Consider the following 21142-nt stretch of genomic DNA (forward strand, 5'->3'; position numbering starts at 1 on the left):
AGCATTGCTTCGGATCAAGGAACACACTTCACAGCAAATGAAGTGTGGGAATGGGCACATGCTCATGGAATTCTCTGGTCTTACCATGTTCCCCATCATCCAGAAGCAGCTGGATTGATAGAACGGTGGAATGGCCTTTTGAAAACTCAATTATGGTGCCGACTAGGTGGCAAAAACTTGAAAGGCTGGGGTAATGTTCTCCAGGAAGCTGTGTATGCTCTGAATCAGCGTCCGCTGTATGGTGCTGTTTCTCCCATAGCCAGGATCCATGGGTCCAGGAACCAAGGGGTGGAAATGGGTGTGGTACCACTCACTATTACTCCTAATGATCCACTAGGAAAATTTTTGCTTCCTGTCCCTGCTACCCTGAGTTCTGCTGGTCTACAGGTTTTAGTTCCAAAACGGGGTGTGCTTTCTCCAGGAGAAACAACAGTGATACCACTGAACTGGAAGTTAAGATTGCCACCTGGCCACTTTGGGCTACTTATGCCTCTGGATCAACACACCAAGAAGGGGATTACATTATTGTCTGGGGTAATTGACCCTGACTATCAGAAGGAAGTAGGACTGCAACTACATAATGGAGGTAAAGAAGAGTTTTCTTGTAATATAGGAGATCCCCTGGGGCGTCTATTAGTACTACCATGCCCTGTGATTAAAATCAATGGAAAACTGCAACAACACAATCCAGGCAGGACCACTAATGGCTCTGAGACTTCAGGAATGAAGGTTTGGGTCATCCCACCAGACAAAGAACCACGGCCAGCTGAATTGCTTGCTGAGGGGAAAGGAAACATGGAATGGGTGGTGGAAGAAGGCAGTGATAAATATGAACTTTGACCACGTGATCAGTTACAGAAACGAGGACTGTAATGCTGTTTTGTGTGTTATACTATTTAAGTTGTAAGATATCAAGTTTAAGAATGAATGCTGCCCAAGGATTTGCACCCTATTCTGGAGAGATTTAATGTGTTTCCAGTTATATGCTGGACAGTTGAGTATTGTCAGGTAAAAGAAAAAAATGTGTGCTTATTTGTTTTCATTTGGAAATTAAGTATGGTCTAAGGTGATATATATATATATATGTGTGTGTGTGTGTGTGTGCCAAGTTGACAAGGGGTGGACTGTCATGGTTAGGGACAGGTGTCAACTTGGCCAAGTTGTGGTACCTGTTCATCTGATTGGGCAAGCGCTGGCCTGTTGCAATGAGGACATTTCATAGGATTAGGTCATGATCGCATCAGCTACATCCACAGCTGATTCCATTTGTAATCAGCCAAAGGGGAGTGTCTTCTGCAATTAGTGATGCTAAATCCAATCATGGGAAGCCTTTTAAGGAGGACTCAGAGGAGACAGATTGCATTCCTGCTTTGGCTGGTGAGCCTCTCCTGTGGAGTTCATCCAGGCCATCCATTGGAGTCGTCGGCTTCGCAGCCTGCCCTGGACACCTAGGTTGCCTCCATCTTTTGGAAATTGTGAAAAATGCCACTATCAACATTGATTTGAAAATATCTGTTTGCATCCCTGCTTTCCATTCTTTGGGATATATACCTAGAAGTGGGGTTGCTGGGTCATATGGTAATTCTGTATTCAACTTTCTGAGGAACTGCCAAACTATTTTCCATAGCATCTGTACCATTTTACATTCCAACCAACAGTGAACAAGTGTTTCTATTTCTCCACAGCCTCTCCAAAATTTGTTAGTTTCCATTTTTCAATGGTAGCCATTCTAGTGGATGTGCAATGGTATCAGATTGTGGTTTTGATTTGCATTTCCTTAATTGCTAAAGAAGTTCAGCATATTTTCATGTTGGTTATTTGTATTTATCTTCTTTAGATAAATATCTATTGAAGTCTTTTGCCCATTTGTCTATAGAGCTGTCTGCCTTTTTGTTTTTTGAGTTGTAGTTCTTTATAAATTCTGCATATTAAACCTTTATCAGATATGTGATTTCCAAATATTTCCTCCCATTCTATATATTATCTTGTTACTTACATGATGAAGTCTTTTGATGTGTAAAAGTTTTCTATTTTGATGAAGTCCCATCTATTTATTTTCTTGTTGTTGTTGCTCATGATTTTGGTGTCAAGTCTAAGAAATTATTACCTAAAAAGTTCTGAAGATACTTTCCTATGTTTTCCTCTGGAAGTTTAAGTTTTATTTCTTATATTTAGGTCTTTGATGCAGTTTGTTTTACTTTTTATACATGGTAGGAGGAAGGGGTTCACCTTCTTCTTTTGTGTGTGTATATGTGTGTGTGTGTGTATATATATATATATATATATATATATATATCCAGTTTTCCCAGCACCATATGTTATACTAATCTTACCCCATTGAGTGGACTTGGCATCCCTGTCAAAAATCAATTGGCCATGTGTTTATTTCTGAATTATCAATTCATTTTCATTGGTCTATATGTCTGTCCTGGTGTCAGTATCATGCTGTTTTCATTATTGTAGCTTTGTAATAAGTTTTAAAATTGGGAAATGAGAGTCCTCCAAGTTCTTTCTTCTTTTTCAAGATGGTTTTTTCTTTGGGGCCCTTCCATTTTCATATACATTTGATGACTGGCTTTTCTATTTCTGAATAGAAGGCTTTTGGAATTTAAATTGGCATTGCACTGAATCTGTATGCCACATTGTATCCTAAATGTGCAGAATAGTGCCAATAGTTGAGATGCTTAATAAATGTTGGCTAGATGAATGAATGATTGAATAAATGAATGAATTACTAGTAAAATGATACAATTTGCGAGGATAAATTTTTTAATTAAAATTCACTTACAAGGTTTCTGTTACAGTTAAGCTGGAGTAAATACACTTGCCCTATCTCTCCAAATGTTACAACTACAAACCCTGGACAGAATACCAAAACAACTACCCCAGATACTGAAAAGTTAATTACTGTAGGCAGACTAGGTAGGGAAAGTGAAACTAAAAAAAACAATATGGTGGCGGATTCCATATGTTTCATTTGTTGGGTATTATTTTTGTAATAATATACAGTAACTATCACTTTAGACTCTCATATCTCCACAAATATAAACAGACATAGACAGAAAAGTCTAAGGAACTCTACATTAGAAGACCCTCTCTATGAGAGGACTGGAAAGGCAAGCCTGCAAGACAAAGTTCTGTTGACTCTTGTGATCCCAATTCAGGTGAGCTCCAGTAAGGAAGCTACAACTCTGTGGTAAGCAGCAGTGACAATTTTAGAAGGCAGGGCAGTGGGTTGGGAGTGGCAACACTGGCAGCTCCTATAGGCTCTTTCCTCTCACCATTTTGCTCATGTACACAAGGGAATTAAAGGCTAAAGCCTACATTTTACCGCAAGATTAGGAAAGGGTTCCCCTTAAGCAGGAAGTGTGGGAAGATAATGAAAAGGAGAAAGATGAGAAAGAAGTCCTTTAATCTGCAATGAAGTCCTGAGCCCAATCCTGAGTTTTTCATGCATAGAATCGACCAGAATCAACTTAACTAAGGATTTAAGAAGTGAAACGTGGTGTAAATTATAGTCCAGTATGACAACTGGGTGGCTCAAATATATGTCAGATAAAAATAGCACTGCAAAGCCTTTGATAACTAAACTGGCATTGGCCAATAGTCCACAGATGGCCAGTCAGGACTTAAAAGTTTTCATCTAACAAAAAAACCAACATTCTCCAGTAGTCTTTAACAAGCTCTAGCATCTCATAACATAATATTCAAAATCCCAAGAATAAATGTCAATATATTCAATATATATTGAACCTAAACAACTATCAAAGAAAAGGGAAATCGATATACTTGAACCCCAAGATTATCCAGATGTTGGAATTATCAAATAAGAACCCTAAAGCAACAAGTTGAGCATGATGGTTTAAGCTCTGGTGCCAGGAGTGATCAGAGCAAGTGGCCATGGCCCCTGAGGAGACAGTCCCTAGCCTGGCTGGGCCTGAGACTGGTGTCTGTGTGGCTGCTGTGGAGGACATGGACCCACTCACCAACTCCCTGAGCATGAACATGACAAGTGGCCCCAGTGGGCCAGCAGTGGCCACAAGGCAGCAGGAAGGAGAGCCACCAGTGGTACACGTGCAACCGAGAAATTATGTGAATCATTCCAGGCTACCTTTGTTCAGAGTTGCCTTGATCAAGGAACACAAGTCTTCTTAAACAACAGCACTTAGAAATAAGGCTGGCTACTGATCCAATTATATCATTCTTTTGTGTCATCTGTTTTAGCCTGTTTATGTCCAAAACATTGAGAAAGCCCAGTGTTTGTGTTTTTACCAGATCAATTTCAGAGGCTGCTTAAAATTAATCCAGACTAGAAAGCCCATAGACTTCATGATCTAGGTGCTGGAGATAGAGAAATCACACAAATCCTGAGTCCTCATTTTGAAGAAATCTATGCCACTAAGCTACCTGAAACTATGATCTGGCAGCTTCAGAAAAGTAGTACAGAGTGCTTGGTATAAATGAATGACAGAATACAGGGTTCCAGTATGATATCATCAGCAGCTTGAATTTGCTCACTGCTGTGATCAGCCCCTGGCTTTGTTAAAAGAGATCAGAAGTATCTTGGGGCCTACTAGAGGCTGGTTCATCCTGGCCTAGTCTTGCCCTTTCATCCCTATGTGGAAAACAGTGGCAAGTGAGAGAAACCATCAGAAATTGTGAAAATCAAGGGACAGAATTGGGATGAACAACTGAATAGTCTGCCTGGAGTTTTCAGAAAACTTTGCTTTGCTTTGGAGGCTTTCACCAGACTGCCATACTTGTGTGAAGGTGAAATGTCCAATGACTAGTATGCTCTGGATGATGCTGTCTTTGTTGTCAAGCCAGTAGAAGCATATGGAGTCCATCCCAAGGATGCATCCTCCAGAAGAGGGCTTGTGTTTGTGATTAAGTGAAGGGTGGACGCCTTTGGGGACTGCCACTCTAAAGATCATACAGGAATTCAAAACACCAAAATATAAATTATTTCTTTGTAGTATGTACAAAGGATATTTTTAAAAGCAAACTCAACTCTTTGAGAATTTTCATCAACTCTTTATTTCACAATGCAGATCACACTCCAATTATGATGGAAGATATTTTTGATGCTTAATTGCCATAGGGACTCATTCCCAGACAAAGCAATAGTCATGACTCCTCATGGAACCAATAAATAGTTTTTAATAAAATGAAGACTGTCCATTCAGTTTCAAATATTGGCTAGAAGGTATTGTCCCTTATCTTCTTGTTGGTTTAGAAATTCTTTCTGTATCATTATTCAAGAAAATGTTTTTAATCATGCTAATAAACTTTTTTTTGAGATTTAAAAAAAAAACACCAAAGTGGTTACTATATCAATGCTCCATGAGGTAAAGTTGAACACCCTTGAAACAAATAGAAAGATAAAAGGTTCTCATCATAGAAAATATGAACTTAAAAAAATGGACATTTTTAGAACTAAAAAATACAATAATAAAAATAAAAATTCACTGATAGGACTCAGTAACACAACAGAAAAGACAGACAAGAGACAGTAAACTTAAAGATAAAAATTAACCAGTTTGAGCCACAGAGAAAAATACAATTGAAAAAGCAAACAGAGCCTCACAAACTAATTAGATAAGATCTAAAAATCTCTAATCCATGTTATGAAAGTACAAGAGGAGGAAGAGGAAGATACTGGTGAAAAAACTACTAAAGAAATAATAAAGAAGACTCATCAACTTTGTAAAGACCATTAATTTAGTAATCCATAAAAACCATCAAAATCCTTAATGGTAAACTTAAAAGAAAAACATGCCCAAAGACATCATAACCAAACAAATGAAGACCAAAAAAAAGAAGAAAACATCCTCAAACAACCAGAGAAAAAAAGACACATCACAAGTCAGCAATCAACTGATTTATTATGAGAAATGACAGTATCCAGAAGAAAATGAATTGAAAACATTTTAATATGTAGAAAGAAAAAAAAATGTTGACCTAGATTTCTGTTACCAAGCAAAGGTATCTTTCAGGAAAGGAGGTGAAATAATGTTATACTCAGATGAAGGAAAACTCAGAGAACTCATTGCCAGTAGGTGTATTTTAAAAGAAATGCAAAAGAAACTTCTTCAGGTGGCAGGGGAATGATAATAGAGGAAAACATAGAACCAGGAATAGAGCAAAAGAAATTATATTTGGGTAAATATAATAAAATGTTTTGACCTTTTAAGTTATTTGAACTATGCAAGACAAAAGCAAAAATTGTTAACACTGATAGGATTTTCATTTTATCAATATTTAAAGCATATGAAAAATATAACATAAAGGGAGGATAAAGAGATTTATGTGGCTATAAGATTTTTTATATTTTAATTTAAGTAATAACATATTAACTCTATTTGTGAAATATTAACTGTATGTGTAAAAATTTAGGTAAATATATTGTAATCCCTAAAAGTGACTCAGAGCTAGTAAAAAAGCCAAAAAATAAATTAAAATGGAAGCCTAAAATTACTCAAATAATTCCAAAGGAAACTAGGAAGAGGAAAGAAAGAAATTAAAAGAGAGGAAAAATCAGAAAATGAATTTTAAAAATGATACATTAATATACTGATAAAATATTGATATATTGCAAACATATCGATAATTATGATAAATGCCAATAGTCTAAACACACCAACTGAAATACAGACATTATCAGGTAGAAAAAAATATAGACAACTATTTGCTGTCTACAAGAAACCCACTTGAAATGAAGTTATAGATAGATTAAACCAAAAGTATAGAAAATGACACAGCATGCCAAGACTAATAAATGAAAAAGGTGGAGCAGCTATAGAAAGAAAGTAGATCTCATAACAAGAAAAATACCAGAATAAAGAAGAACCTTATTTAATGATAAAAGAGTCAATTCACCAAGAAGACAAAACAGTTCTGTGTATGAACTTGTGTTGGTTTGAAACTATTATGTACCCCAAGAAAAGCCATGCTCTTTTTTTCAAAAATATTTTTATTGAGAAATATCCACACACATACAGTCCATCCATATTATATAATCAATGACTTATAATATCATCACGTAGTTGTGTCTTCTTCACCATGATCATTTTTAGAATATTTGCATCACTCCAGAAAAAGAAATAAAAAGAAAAAAAAGAACTCATACATTCCATACCCCTTACCCCTCCCTCTCATTGGCCCACAGTATTTCAATCTACCCAACTTTGACCCTTTATCTCCCCCTATTATTTATTTTTATATCCTTATTTTTTTTACACATCTGTCCATACCCTGTATAAAAGGAGCATCAAGGTTTCCATACATAAAAGCTATATGGTTATACAGCCTTCTTCAAGAATCAAGGCTACTGGGAAACAGTTCAACAGTTTCAGGTATTTCCCTCTAGCCACTCCAATAAACTAAACTAAAAAGGGATATCTACATATTGCATAAGAATAACCTCCAGGATAACCTCCTGACTGTCTGAAATCTCAGCGACTGAGCATTTATTTTGTCTCATTTCTCTCTTCCCTCTTTTGGTCAAGAAGGCTTTCTCAGGCGGGCCACGGTGGCTCAGTGGCAATAACGCTTGCCTGCCATGCCAGAGGACCCGGGTTCGATTCCTGGTGCCTGAGAAGGCTTTCTCATTCTGATGATGCCAGGTCCCAGCTCATCCCCAGGAGTCCTGTCCCACCTCACTAAGGAGATTTACACTGCTGGGAGTCATGTCTATTGTGGGGGGTAGGGAAGGCAGTGAGTTCACCTGCCAAGTTTGCTTAGGGAGAAAGGCCACATCTGAGCAACAAAACAGGTTCTCTGAGGGTGACTCTTAAGCATAATTATCAGTAGACTTAGCTTCTCCTTTGCAAGAATAAGCTTCATAGGGATGAGCCCCCAAGAGCCATGCTCTTTTTCATCCAATCTTGGTGGTTCAGATTTACTTGTAGGTGGGACCTCCTGATTAGGTTGTTTCCATGGCGATGTAACCCTGCCCATTCGAGGTGGGTCTTCATTAGTTTACTGGAGTCCTTTAAAAGGAGAACATTTTGGAGAAAGCTCAGACACAGATGCTTAGATATGCTGAGAGAGCTGTTAGAACCAGAAGACCAGAGATGAGAGCAGACATCACCATAGGCCTTCTTATGTGACAGAGAAACCCCAAACTTGATCAACCTTTCTTCAGTGAAGATCTCCTTTTGTTGGTGCCTTAATTTGGACATTTTCATGGCCTTAGAATTTTAACTTGTAACTTAATAAATGTCCCTAATAAAAGCCAATCCATTTTTGGTATAATGCCTTCCAGCAGCATTAGCAAACTGAAATAGAACTTAACAAAAGTTTTTCAAAAATGCAAAAAGCAAAAATTGGAAGAACTCAAAAGGTGAAACAGACCAATGTACAATTATCCTAGGAGCAAACAATCCTCTCTCGGTATTTGATAGAGTAACCACACACATAATCTGAGAGGCTGTAAAACACTCAAATAATAGTATCAACCAAGGTGACTTAATCAACATTTATAGAAAACTCAACCCAAAACAGCAGAATACACCACCCACTGAATTGCACATGAAACACTAAGATATACCACATTCCTTGTCAAACTAAACAAACAAACAAAACCAACTTTTTAAATTTAAAAGAACCGCAATCATACAAAGAACATTCTCTGAACCTAATGGAATTAGACATCAATACTAGAAAGATATCTGGAAATCCCCCATTATTGGGGAAGTTTCAGTAGCCTGAAAGAAGAGAAGGAGAAAGGAGGTCAGGATAAGATCCTGTAGAAGAGCATACCAAATGGGGAAAATAGCAGGCACAAAGACCCTAAGGAAGGAAGGCATGTGGGATGTGTAAGGTAGAGCAAGAAGGTCAGTGTGGCTAGCGGGGGTGGTCAAGGGGAAGGGCAGTAAGACATGAGGTCCAGGAGATGGGCAATGTATGAACCACATAAGACTTTGAAGGCATGATGAGGAGTCCATGTTAATATTCTGAGTGAAATGAGAAGCCACGGGAGAATTAAACTAAGGATTGATATGATATGATTTAAGATTTTAAAAGACCATAGTGCTTTCCAGGGAGAAAACAGATTTCAGAGACAACAGTAGAATAAGGGAGAGAGTTTTCAGCTGCATTGGTCCACCAGGAGGTTACAGTGTCTCAGACAAGGGAAGCGGTGGTAAAAGTGATGAGAAATGGTTACATTATGAATGTATCATGAAGCTAGAGCTGACAGGTCTTGCGATGGACCTTGCTATCAGAGAAAGACCTTAAACCTTAAGCCTCATCAGACAAGCATCCCCACTGGGTGTGAAGACAGTCAGAGAGAAATCACACATGTCAGAGCCAAGGAACACAGGGACAGAGCCAACTGCAGAGACAAAGTGCTGGCATTTGAATATGCAAACATGCTACAGCAACATCAAACAAGCAAACAAACAGAACCTGAAGGACTGTGAAAACAGAGCTGGAAAAGACAAAAACCGAGAATAAAACATAAACGAAGAAATACAAGTGCCCCTCAAGTCCTTTGTGGCACCTAAAAACCTAATGAGAATATAAATTCAGTAAAAGAAGGACTCAGTGTGATAAAGAAAGAGATTGCAATTTAGCGGAGACTAGAGACAGAACTAAGGAAACCAATTACAAAGTGAGAATTAAAATGTCAACATTACAAATCTAATAGATAATATAGAAAGAACAAGGCACAGAAAAGACATGAGTGAAAATCAAAATGATGGCATGGGGGAAAGTGTGAGATCACTGCATTTCCAAGAAAAGAAAAAGAGAGATTTGATAAATTACCAAGAAGAGGATCTATATGAAGTTTGAAGTTTTTTCTTAAGTCCTAAAACTCTCATGCATTTTATGAGGAAGAAATGCTAATTTGAACTTCAGTAATAACTTCAGTTTCACTTCAGCTCTTCCGTTAATTTCAAATAAAAGCAATTGTTTGACATTCACAGTATTATTCCCTCCTAGCCTTTGTCTTTTTACTCACTACATACTGTGCCGCGTTGAAAAAGCCATGTCCTTTAATCCTGATTCAATATTGTAGGGTGGAAACTTTATTAGATTGTTTCTATGGAGATTTGACCCATCCGATTATGGGTGGGACCTTTTTTCATTAGTTGATTTCCATGAAGATGTGTCTTCATCCATTCAAGGTGGGTTGCTTACTGGAGGCTTTTAAGAGCGAACCATTTTGGAAAAGGTTTCAGAGCCAACAGGAGACCCAGAGGTTTGGAAATGCAGAAAGAAAATGCTGCTGGAGAAGCTGTTTGAAACTGCAAGTCAAAGGACCAGCAGACGCCAGCCACATGCCTTCCCACCTGACAGGTGTCCTAGACACATCAGTGTTTCTTGAGTCAAGATATCTTTCCTTGGATGCCTTAGTTTGGACATTTTTATGGCCTTAGAACTATAAATCTGTTACAATAAATTTCCTTTATAAAAGCCAACCAATTTCTGGTATGCTGCATTCCCAGCAGCATTCACAAACTAAAATGCATTCTTTGAGAGATTTCTGAATTCATGCTTATTTAATATTAACACTAATTATTTCTAGATGGCATGATTCTGAACAATTTATTGCTTTCACACTTGAAGTTTCCTATATTGCTTAAATTCTTTATTAGAAACAGGCATCATTTTTTATTTTAAAAAGCATAACCATTACTCTTAAAGGAATAAAATCCATTCAACATCTTTTCAATAAATATATAATGAACTTTGTTTGAGGCACCAGAGATACATGGGGGAAGGAATCCGACCAAGTCCTTGCCCAGCTGCATATATAGTCATGGAAGGCTGTAGATGCAGGAAGACAAGGGTTAATCCAAATGCAGTACATTCCAGAAATGCAAGAGTGATCCAGTGTTGAGAAACATAGTCCACCATTTTAATAGAGCTGGGGAGAAAATTCATAGGATCATCGCTTACAGGTGAAGAAATGGTATGTGAACAATTCAACATTCATTCACATGAAAAACAGTCAGTAAAACAGGAATTGAGGGGTATGACAAAGTAACATCCTAAAAATGATAGAAAAACACAAATACACACATGTACATACACAAATGTTTCACTTCAAAAGCCAGCATCTTAATTAACAGAAAAAATAGAGGCTTTCCTGCTAAGGTGTTTTTATTGTGAAATATAACATATATACAAAAAAGCATTAAATTTTGAAGTACATTGTAACAAGTAGTTATAGAATGGATTTCAAAGGTTGGTATTGGTTACAAATGACCATGAAATGTCTTGTCTTTGTAACTGAGTGATGGAGGCATAAGTGTTCAACACTTTATTCCCTTTACTTTTGTATATGTTTGAAATTATTCACAACCAAAAAAAAAAAGATCAAAGATGTAGGTTCAGGTCCCAGCTCTGGCCAATTTGAACAAGTTCCCTACTTTTTTCTTTTTCCTTTTTTTCCCCTAATCCTGCAGTGCAGGACACCTCTTTTTTCTTCATCTCTGCATGCCCCTATCTTACAGAAACAGGATTAAATGAAACTAGTGAGTCAGATTAAAAATACAAAAGACATAGTATATAGTCTTAGCTCTCAGTCTGAAACCAGCCTTTCTCAAAATGTTATTTTCATGTGCCTATTTTTTGAGCGTTAGTTCCCTCCAATTTAAAATAGGAAACAGAGAAACCTAAGTCATAAAGCAAATTAATGATACCACAATATACCGTATATTCTGTATATAGACATATAGAAGGAAGAAATGAACAAAGGCCAGTTATTCCTTCTTTTGGCTCAAAGTACATGCAACTATTACCATAAATATATTCAGTGTGTAGGACCACAGATGCAATGCTACATTTGCTGAACCTAAAACTTCATTGATTTCTTCTGCCTATACTTCATACAAACAACAGTTATCAGATAAGGCTAACTACAATGCCAGAGGAAAATCACTATTCTCTTAAAAATACCACGGCAAACAGAATAATTTAACATGAAGTATTTGAATAAAAATAATCAGGGACAGACCTCAACTAGATTCTTAAGGAACTATATTTTTATACTCCTGGGATTTATAGTGAAAGATTCAATCAAAATTAAATTAATCACTTATGCAAAATGGAACATAAATCTGTAAAAATCATCATCACTGCTGGTTAGTCAAAATGCTCAAGTGCATTAGACATCACCAAAGAAAAAATGTAAGGTCATACAATTGCAATATTATTTATATATTATTCCAGAAAACATGGGGCATGAGCAAAGAGTAATGAGAAATATTACAATATGCTCGCAAAATTTACCTCATTGCTTTATAGACCAACCTACCTTAAAGAAGGAGAAAGCATCCCAGAAGCAACATCCAGAAGAGCCACACATGTGCTTTGGGAAGCATTTGGAGAGGAGTATACAAGAATTTTCAGAACAGATCCCCAGAAAACGACATAAGTCCAACGTGAGATGAATGAACTGCCAACCATGCTAGACCTCTCTAAATGGGCCACTCACGAGGCTTTTTCCACCAGTGACAGCCATGGTAATTTTAAAACCACATGAACTCATCTCACAACTAAATTCTTTTTTAAATGGGTGGTGTGTTTACTAAACAGCCATCCAAAATGGACTCTCAAGCTGCAAAGAACTCCTGATTTTTATTTTCATTGGTTCTAGAGAGCTGCTCATATGTGGATGACAAATTCTGAACCACCCACTTGAAAGAGTAAATTACATTTTCTTATTGGTTGACTTAGTGCAAAACATGCAAACTGACAAAGGCTAGTTGGAAACTATTGTCTGAAGCTGAATCCTCTTTCTCCATGAATATTGGCCATCATATAACCCTTTCCTCTGCAAAACGGATACCAAAGACAGGTCTATATGCTTCAAATCAAAGGTAAAATTCAAACTCAAAATTTAACAGTACACCACCTAAAATACCTACTATGTTCAAAACAAAGCTACGAAAAGTAAGAATACTTCCTTTCTGCATTTGTGCTGCATACTCAACCTGAGCTACAGCCCTAGATGTCATAGAGCATCTCCCTGTTCTTATGGGTAGGTACTGAAGATATTAGGAAATAAATAAGCAAGCCAATTTTAGATGGCTGGAAATATGTTTTGCAAGCTCTATAAACTCTCAGGTTTTCATGTTAGAGACCAGAGGAGAGATGAGGAGGGAGAGGGAGAGAGGGTGAGGGGCAGTGAGGGAGAGGGGGAGAGGGAGAGAGGGAAAAAGGGAGGGAGAAAGACAGAAAAAGAGATGGAACCAGACTCCCTATTTTAAAGTACTTACAATTTTTTTGAAAAAGAAGCTCAGATAACCTTAATTTCCACTACAAGAGTATGAGAAAGTTTAGGATGAATGAACTATGAGACCCCCAAATATTCAGAATGTCTCCAATTCCCTGACTATAGAAATAGTTTACATATTATCAATTCCCTGACTATAGGAATTGTCTCCTCTGAATCCTCCTTGAAAGGCTTCCAGTGATTAGACTGAGCATCACTCATTGCAGAAGACACTCTCCTTGGCTGATTACAAATGGGCTTAGCTGTGGATGCAGCTGATGTGATTATGATCTAATTCTATGAAATGTCCTCATTGCAACAGACAGGCCAGCAATTGCCCAACAAGACAAGCAGGTACCATGACTTGGCCAAGATGACACATGAACCTGACCATGACACCTACCATAACTTGCCAAACCCCAAGTTATAATTACAACCAGCCATTCAAAAGTAGGATATAGAGTTTCCCTGGACTAGAGAAAAGGAGATATCCAGATTATGTCAACACACAGGCCACTGGTAGGCAATTCTTTGGAGTAACAAATTTATCCTTAAAAATTCAGCTGATACCTACTGTATTAGTTAGGGTTCTCTAGAGAAACAGAATCAATAGGGAACACTCACAAATATAAAATTTATAAAAGTGTATCATGTGACCATGGGAATGCAGGGTCCAAAATCCACAGGACAGGCTGTGAAGCTGACGATTCCAATGGAGGATCTGGATAAACTCCACAGGAGAGGCTTGCCAGCCAAACAAGGAAGAGAGCCTGTCTCCTCTGAATCCTCCTTGAAAGGCTTCCAGTGATTAGACTGAGCATCACTCATTGCAGAAGACACTCCCCTTGGCTGATTACAAATGGGCTCAGCTGTGGATGCAGCTGATGTGATCATGATCTAATTCTATGAAATGTCCTCTTTGCAACAGACAGGCCAGCAATTGCCCAACAAGACAAGCAGGTACCATGACTTGGCCAAGATGACACATGAACCTGACCATGACACCTACCATAACTTGCCAAACCCCAACCTAAACCATTCCTGCCAATCCTAAAGAACACCTAGGGTGTTATATACAATTCTAAAAAGGTTCCATGTACTAGGGTAATTCTCTAGAAACCAACAACTTCCAGATAGGTCCCTGGACTGGATAAGTCCTGAAATGCAGAGAAGCCAGTCTTTTTAGGACACCAACTAGTTCCATCCTTCTATCCCATATTATCAACAGCCCCTTCCAACATGAAAAAGTTAGGATGGGCATAGCCTAAATACCCTTAAAGAGTGGGAGAAAGATCAAAGATGATGGTGAAGTTATACAGAGAAGGTAGAGTTTAACAAACATATATGAAAGCTGAATCATTATATTGATATTTCTTTTAGTCTCTATTTTCTTAGAGCAGCTAGAAGTAAAAATCTAAAATTGTGGAATTGTAACCCATCCCAAACTCTGAAATCTCTTCTACAACTAATTGTTGCAATGTGCTATGAAATTTATTGCTTTTTTTGTATATATGTTAATTTTTACAAAGCAGAAAAAATACGTATTTCTTCTAGCCTCCAGTGTTTTGGAACAGCTGGAAGGAAAAATCTGAAATAGAATAGTAACAAAGAGAAACTCTGAAATCTGTTATATAACTACTTGTTGAAGTGTACTTTGAAAATCATTGCTTTTTCTTTCTTTTCTTTGCATATATATTATATTTAACCATAAAAAACTTTTAAAACAATTCAGCTGACATGTAAAGAGTTGGACCTTGTCACTCCCAATCTTACAACAAGACAAAAGTGGAGTATACTGAAAATCAATGAGTTTTCTTGGACTCATCAGAGAATGAGGTTACAGGACAAATCACCACCCCAAATCTGAAAGAGTTGAACCCAAAGTTACAGAAGAGAACAGCTGACCTGGAGAAGCAGCTGGAGCCAAAAATCAGTAAGAACTTTTAAATACTGAAGGCCAAGTGTGTAATAGGATGATAGTGAGAAGTTCCTGAAGGCCAGTCTTGAGAGGGCCGACACTTTCATGAATTTTACCTAAGGAACCCCACCTGATTCTCATGGTTAAGAACCCAGAAATATCCCCTCGTGGCTCTGGCAGGGGTCAGGGGAAGGGTAATTGTGCTCCTAATAAAGTCCGACTCTCCAAGGGAAAGACTTTACCAGAGTCTTCTCCCACTTGGATGAAGGATATTTCCCCAACTCAAGCCCATTTGACCATTCCTGTGTCATCCAAGGGAATAATACAATGCTAAGAAATACTTATAAAAACTCAGAGATGCAGGCCTACTAAAACAGTGAGATGTAATCACAAGATTATAGAAACTTCTCATCTCGCACACCTCACCAACACATCACAGGGGTCCAGTATAATTACTCTGGCTTAAGGCTGAAAGAACTGTAAGATGCAGACTGCATCTAAGAAGTTCAGAAGGGAAGACCAAAGACAACAAGGAGGAAAAAAACAAGGTAAAGAAAAGAATTTTAAGTTTCTGGCACCTACAGCTACAGCAAACTTTAAGCATAGGCCAACTCTTAGATTAACATAAAATAATAAAATAACATTAAAAATCTCACATGTAAGGCCTATTGAACTCCATTCTTATTACCTGATACATTAGGGCTGGCTTTTGGGGACAGAAATTCTAAGGTATGCTAAAAGGCAAGAAAAAATACTCTGAAAAGACAACACAAGCATGATAACCAGACAGATTTGACACAGATTTTGGAATTATTAGAGCAGGGAATTAAAAGTAACTGATTAATATGCAAAGGGTCTAATGGAAAAAATAGATGACATGTAAGAACAGATGGGTAATGTAAGCAGACAGATGGAAATGCTAAGAAAAAAATCAAAAGGAATTTCTTGAAATAAAAAACACTGTAACAAAAATGAAGAATGCCTGTGATGGGCTCAGGAGTAAACTGGACATGGCCAAGGAAAGAAGAGTTAGCTTGAAGAAGATAGGTCAATAGATACTTCCCAAACTAAAATGTAGAAAGAAAACAACAAACAAATAAATATCAAACCAGAGCATCTAAGACTTGTTGGATAATTTCAAAAGGTGTAACATGTAATAGGAATACCCAAAGGAAATGAAAAAAAGAATACAGTAGAAGAAATATTTGAAGTAATAATAGCTGAGAAATTTTGAAAATTAATGACAAACACCAAACCACAGATCCAGGAAATTGAGAGAACACCAGGCAGGATAAAGACCAAAAAAATCTATACCCAGGCATATCATATTCACACTTCAGAAAAATAAAGAAAAAGAGAAAATCTTGAAAGAAGCTGGGGGAAGGAGGGGAGCTTACCTATAGAGGAACAAGCATGTGAATTACATTGGACTTCTCTGAAACCATGCAAGCAAGAAGAAAGTGGAATGAAATACTCAAAGTGTTGAAAGGAAAAAGCCCACAACCTAGAATTCTATATCCAGTGAAATTATCTTTCAAAAGTGAGGGAAAATAGGGCAGTGCAATGGTGGCTCAGTGGCAGAATTCTCGACTGCCATGCCAGAGACCTGGGTTCAATTCCCAGAGTGTGCCAATGCCAATAAATAAATAAAGTAAAGAGTGAAGGAAAATAAAGACTTTCTAATGTAAACATAACTTGAGGGAATTGTCAGTAAATTTGCATTGCAAGAAATGTTAAAAGGATAGAATTCAAAGCCTCAAAGCTAACTGCTTACGAGTTCGATCTCCACAACAGCTAGAAAATAGCCAGGAACAGTACAGAACAACTCCTGGGGCCACATCAGTGACAGGACACACAGCGTACACCAGTCTGAACAAGCTGAACCAGTTGTGATTCCACCCAGACCCGTGAGTTCCCCAAGCTGCGGAGGCTGGTACCCCTCTTCCAGAGTTGGTTCCCAGAGGTGAAAGGAAAGTGACTTTACTTTGAGCAGCAAGGGGCTGAGCCCAACCAAGCTTCAACTGTAGAATTAATTAACAAATTCTGACTAATAAAAATAGGCCCCCAGCTCAGATAAACCTCGAATGAAAGCTAAAGTTACTAGTTTTTGCCCCAGTGAAGAGGGGGCAGGGCTGATGGAAAAAAGAAACAGGCTTTTTGGATCGGACAGCACAAAATACTTGAAAAGGTCTGGACCCCCCCCCCAAAAAAAAAGAGGGGGCACATAGGACCTGGAAATACATAGAGCAATGTACCAACTCTTAAGCTCTTGATTAATAAACCCAAGGAAGGTGGTCCTGCTCTGAAAAAGTTTTTTTTTTTTTTAACAACTGCAAGCCTTTTTAGGCTCCAACTGCCCCAGGCAAGGGTTGAATTAAGCTTGTCTGAGAGACAAAGAGGCTGGTCAGGTGAAAGGAGGTAATTCCCTGGAGGCTGTGCCTTCCCCAGGAGAGAGGTAAGGCCCAGCTCAGGTGGAATCCGTTCCTCAAGCAATTCAGACCCCAAGGACTGGAAAACTGAAGCCATTAAAGCCAGCCTACAACCTCTCCTGTGTCCCAACCATGTCCCCAGCAGGGACAGTATGCTGAAGTTAAAGGCACCACATTGCTTTATGCTGGTGGGACCCACAGGCAGACAAGCTCCACATACTGGGCAGGATAGGAAAAACACAGAGTCTAGAAGCTTTATAGGAGAGTCTGTCAACCTGCAGGGTCTCACCCTAAGGGAACACTGAAGCAGGTTACTCTTTCCTCTGAGAGGAGGCCAGTCTGGTCTGGGAAAATCTGACTGGGGTCTACAATACCTAAGTAGACCCTTCTAAGGGGGGGGGGGGGGAAGGCACCATACAGGCAGAGCAAGGAACAAGAAAACAAAAACTGAAAAATTCTGATCCATTAACCAAAACCTACGCTAGAGGTCTAGAATAAACTGAACTGAATGTCAAAGAACAGATCAAAAATAAAGCCATCCAGCAAGAAAATCCTAGGTAAAAGAGTGAAAATAATCTCCAGAATGAACTAATTAAAGAAATTAAATATCTAGATTCCAGCAAAAAATAATGAATCATACTAGGAAAACTGAAGATATGGCCCAGTCAAAGGAACAAACCAACAACTCAAATGAGATACAGGAGTTGAAACAATTAGTTCAGGAAGTTTGAATAGACATGGAAAATCTCATCAAAAATCAAATCAATGAATTGAGGGAGGATATAAAGAAGGCTAGGGATGAACAAAAAGAAATCAAAAGTCTGAAAAAACAAATCACAGAACTTATGGGAATGAAAGGCACAGGAGAAGAGATGGAAAAAACAATGGAAACCTACAACGTTAAATTTCAATAGGCAGAAGACAGGATTAGTGGAATGAAGTACAGGATATCTGAAATACAACAAGCAAAAGAAAATATAGGGAAAAGAACGGAAAAATATGAGCAGGGATTCAGGGAGTTGAATGACAACATGAAATGCATGAATATATGTGTTGCAGGTGTCCCAGAAGGAGAAGAGAAGGGAAAAGGAGGAGAAAGACTAATGGAGGAAATTATCACTGAAAGTTTCCTAACTCTTATGAAAGACTTAAAATTACAGATCCAAGAAGTGCAGCATACCCCAAACAGAACAGATCCAAATAGACATATCCAAGACACTTACTAATAAGAATGTCACATGTCAAAGAGAAAAAGAATTTTGAAAACAGCAAGAGAAAAGCAAACCATCACATACAAGGGAAGTCCAATAAGACTATGCATAGATTTCTCAGCAGAAACCATGGCAATGAGAAGACAGTGGTATAATATATTTAAGATTCTAAAATTAGCTGTGAGACACAAAATTCAAAAGGCAGAATGGTAGAAGAAAGTACTACCCTTACAGCAATAGCACTAAATGTTAATGGATTAAACTCCCCAATCAAAAGATATAGACTGGCATAATGGATTAAAAAACAGGACCCATCTATATGCTATCTACAGGAGACACATCTTAGACCCAAGGACAAATATAGGCTAAAGTTGAAAGGTTGGGGAAAGATATTTCATGCAAACAACAAACGGAAAAGAGCAGAAGTAGCTATACTAATATCCAACAAATTAGATTTCAAATGTAAAACGATTAAAAGAGACAAAGAAGGACACTATGTATTAATAAAAGTAACAATTCAACAAGAAGACATAACAATCATAAATATTAATCCTCCAAACCAGAGTGCTCCAAAATACATGAGGCAAACACTGAAAACAATGAAAAGAGAAATAGACACATCAACCATAATAGTTGAAGACTTCAATTCCCCACTCTCATCAATGGACAGAACATCTAGACAGAGGATCAATAAAGACACAGAGAATTTGCACAATACAAAAAACAAACTAGACTTTACAGATATTTATAGAACATTACACCCCACAACAGTAGGATACAACTTTTTCTCAAGTGCTTATAGATCATTCCCAAGTAAAACCATATGCTAGGTCACAAAGCAAGTCTCACTAAATTTAAAAAGATTGAAATCATACAAAACACTTACTTGGATTATAAAGGAATGAAGTTGGAAATCAGTAACAGGCAGAGGGCCAGGGAATTTACAAATATACTGAGGCTCAACAACACACTCTTCAACACCCAGTGGGTCAAAGAAGAAATTACAAGAGAAATCAGTAAATATCTCAAGGCAAATGAAAATGCAACATATCAAAATTTATGGGATGCAGCAAAGACAGTGCTAAGAAGGAAATTTCTTGCCCTAAATACCTATATCAAAAAAAAAGAAACAGTAAAAATAGAGGAATTAACTGTTCAATTGGAAGAACTAGAGAAAGAACAGCAAACTAACCCCAAAGCAAGCAAAAGGGAAGAAATAATGAAAATCATAGCCGAAATAAATGAAATTGAGTACATGAAAACAATCAAGAAAATCAACAAAACCAGAAGTTGGTTCTATGAGAAAATCAATTAAATTGATGGACCCTTAGCAAGGTTGACAAAAAGAAGAGAGAGGATGCAAATAAATAAAATCAGAAATGGAAGAGGAGACATGACCACTGACCCCACAGAAATAAAGAAGGTAATAAGCAGATACTATGAACAATTTTATGCTAATGAACCAGACAATGTAGATGAAATGGACAACTTCCTTGAAAGGCTTGAACAACCAACATTGACTCAAAAAGAAACAGACGACCTCAACAAACCAATCACAAGTAAAGAAACTGAATCAGTCATTAAGAAGCTCCCCAAAAAGAGAAGCCTAGGACCAGATGGCTTCACATGTGAATTCTACCAAACATTCAAGAAAAAATTTGGTCCAATCCTGCTCAAATTCTTCAAAAAAACTGAACTGGAGGAAAGCTACTTTACCCAATCTATGAAGCCAACATCACCCTCATACCAAAGCCAGACAAAGATACTACAAGGAAAAAAAAATTACAGACCAATCCTGTTAATGAATATCTATGCAAAAACCTCAACAAGGGGTAAGGGGTATGGCATGTATAATCTTTTTTTTTTCTGTTATCGTTTTATTTCTTTTTCTGTTGTCTTTTTTATTTTTTTCTAAATCGATGCAAATGTTCTAGAAATGATGAATATGCAACTATGTGATGATATTAAGAATTACTGATTGTATATGTAGAATGGAATGATATCTTAATGTTTTGTCTGTTAATTTTTTTTAATTAATAAAAAAATTAAAAAAAAAAAACTCAACAAAATACTTGCAAATCGAATCCAGCAGCACATTAAAAGATTATACACCATAACCAAGTAGGAGTCATCCCAGGTACACAAGGATGGTTCAACATAAGAAAATCAATTAATGTAATACACTATATCAACAAATCAAAGCAGAAAAACCACATGATCATCTCGATTGATGTAGTAAAGGCATTTGACAAAATTCAACATTTCTTGTTGAAAAAACTTCAAAGGATAGGAATAGAAGGGAACTTCCTCAACATGATGAAGGGAATATATGAAAAACCCACAGCTAACATCATCC

General features: G+C 37.5%; 1 protein-coding gene and 1 pseudogene across 1 annotated transcript in view; one reads left to right on the forward strand and one right to left on the reverse strand.

The window, feature by feature from the left end:
* Positions 1 to 21142, reverse strand: part of ENTREP2 (endosomal transmembrane epsin interactor 2) — a 512187-nt gene that overhangs the window by 207136 nt on the left and 283909 nt on the right. The gene's annotated exons all lie outside the window — the stretch shown is intronic.
* Positions 3742 to 4895, forward strand: LOC143652703 (protein-L-histidine N-pros-methyltransferase pseudogene; annotated as a pseudogene).

Source organism: Tamandua tetradactyla, chromosome 12 (genome assembly GCF_023851605.1).
Source record: "Tamandua tetradactyla isolate mTamTet1 chromosome 12, mTamTet1.pri, whole genome shotgun sequence".
NCBI classification, from domain to species: Eukaryota; Metazoa; Chordata; class Mammalia; order Pilosa; family Myrmecophagidae; genus Tamandua; species Tamandua tetradactyla.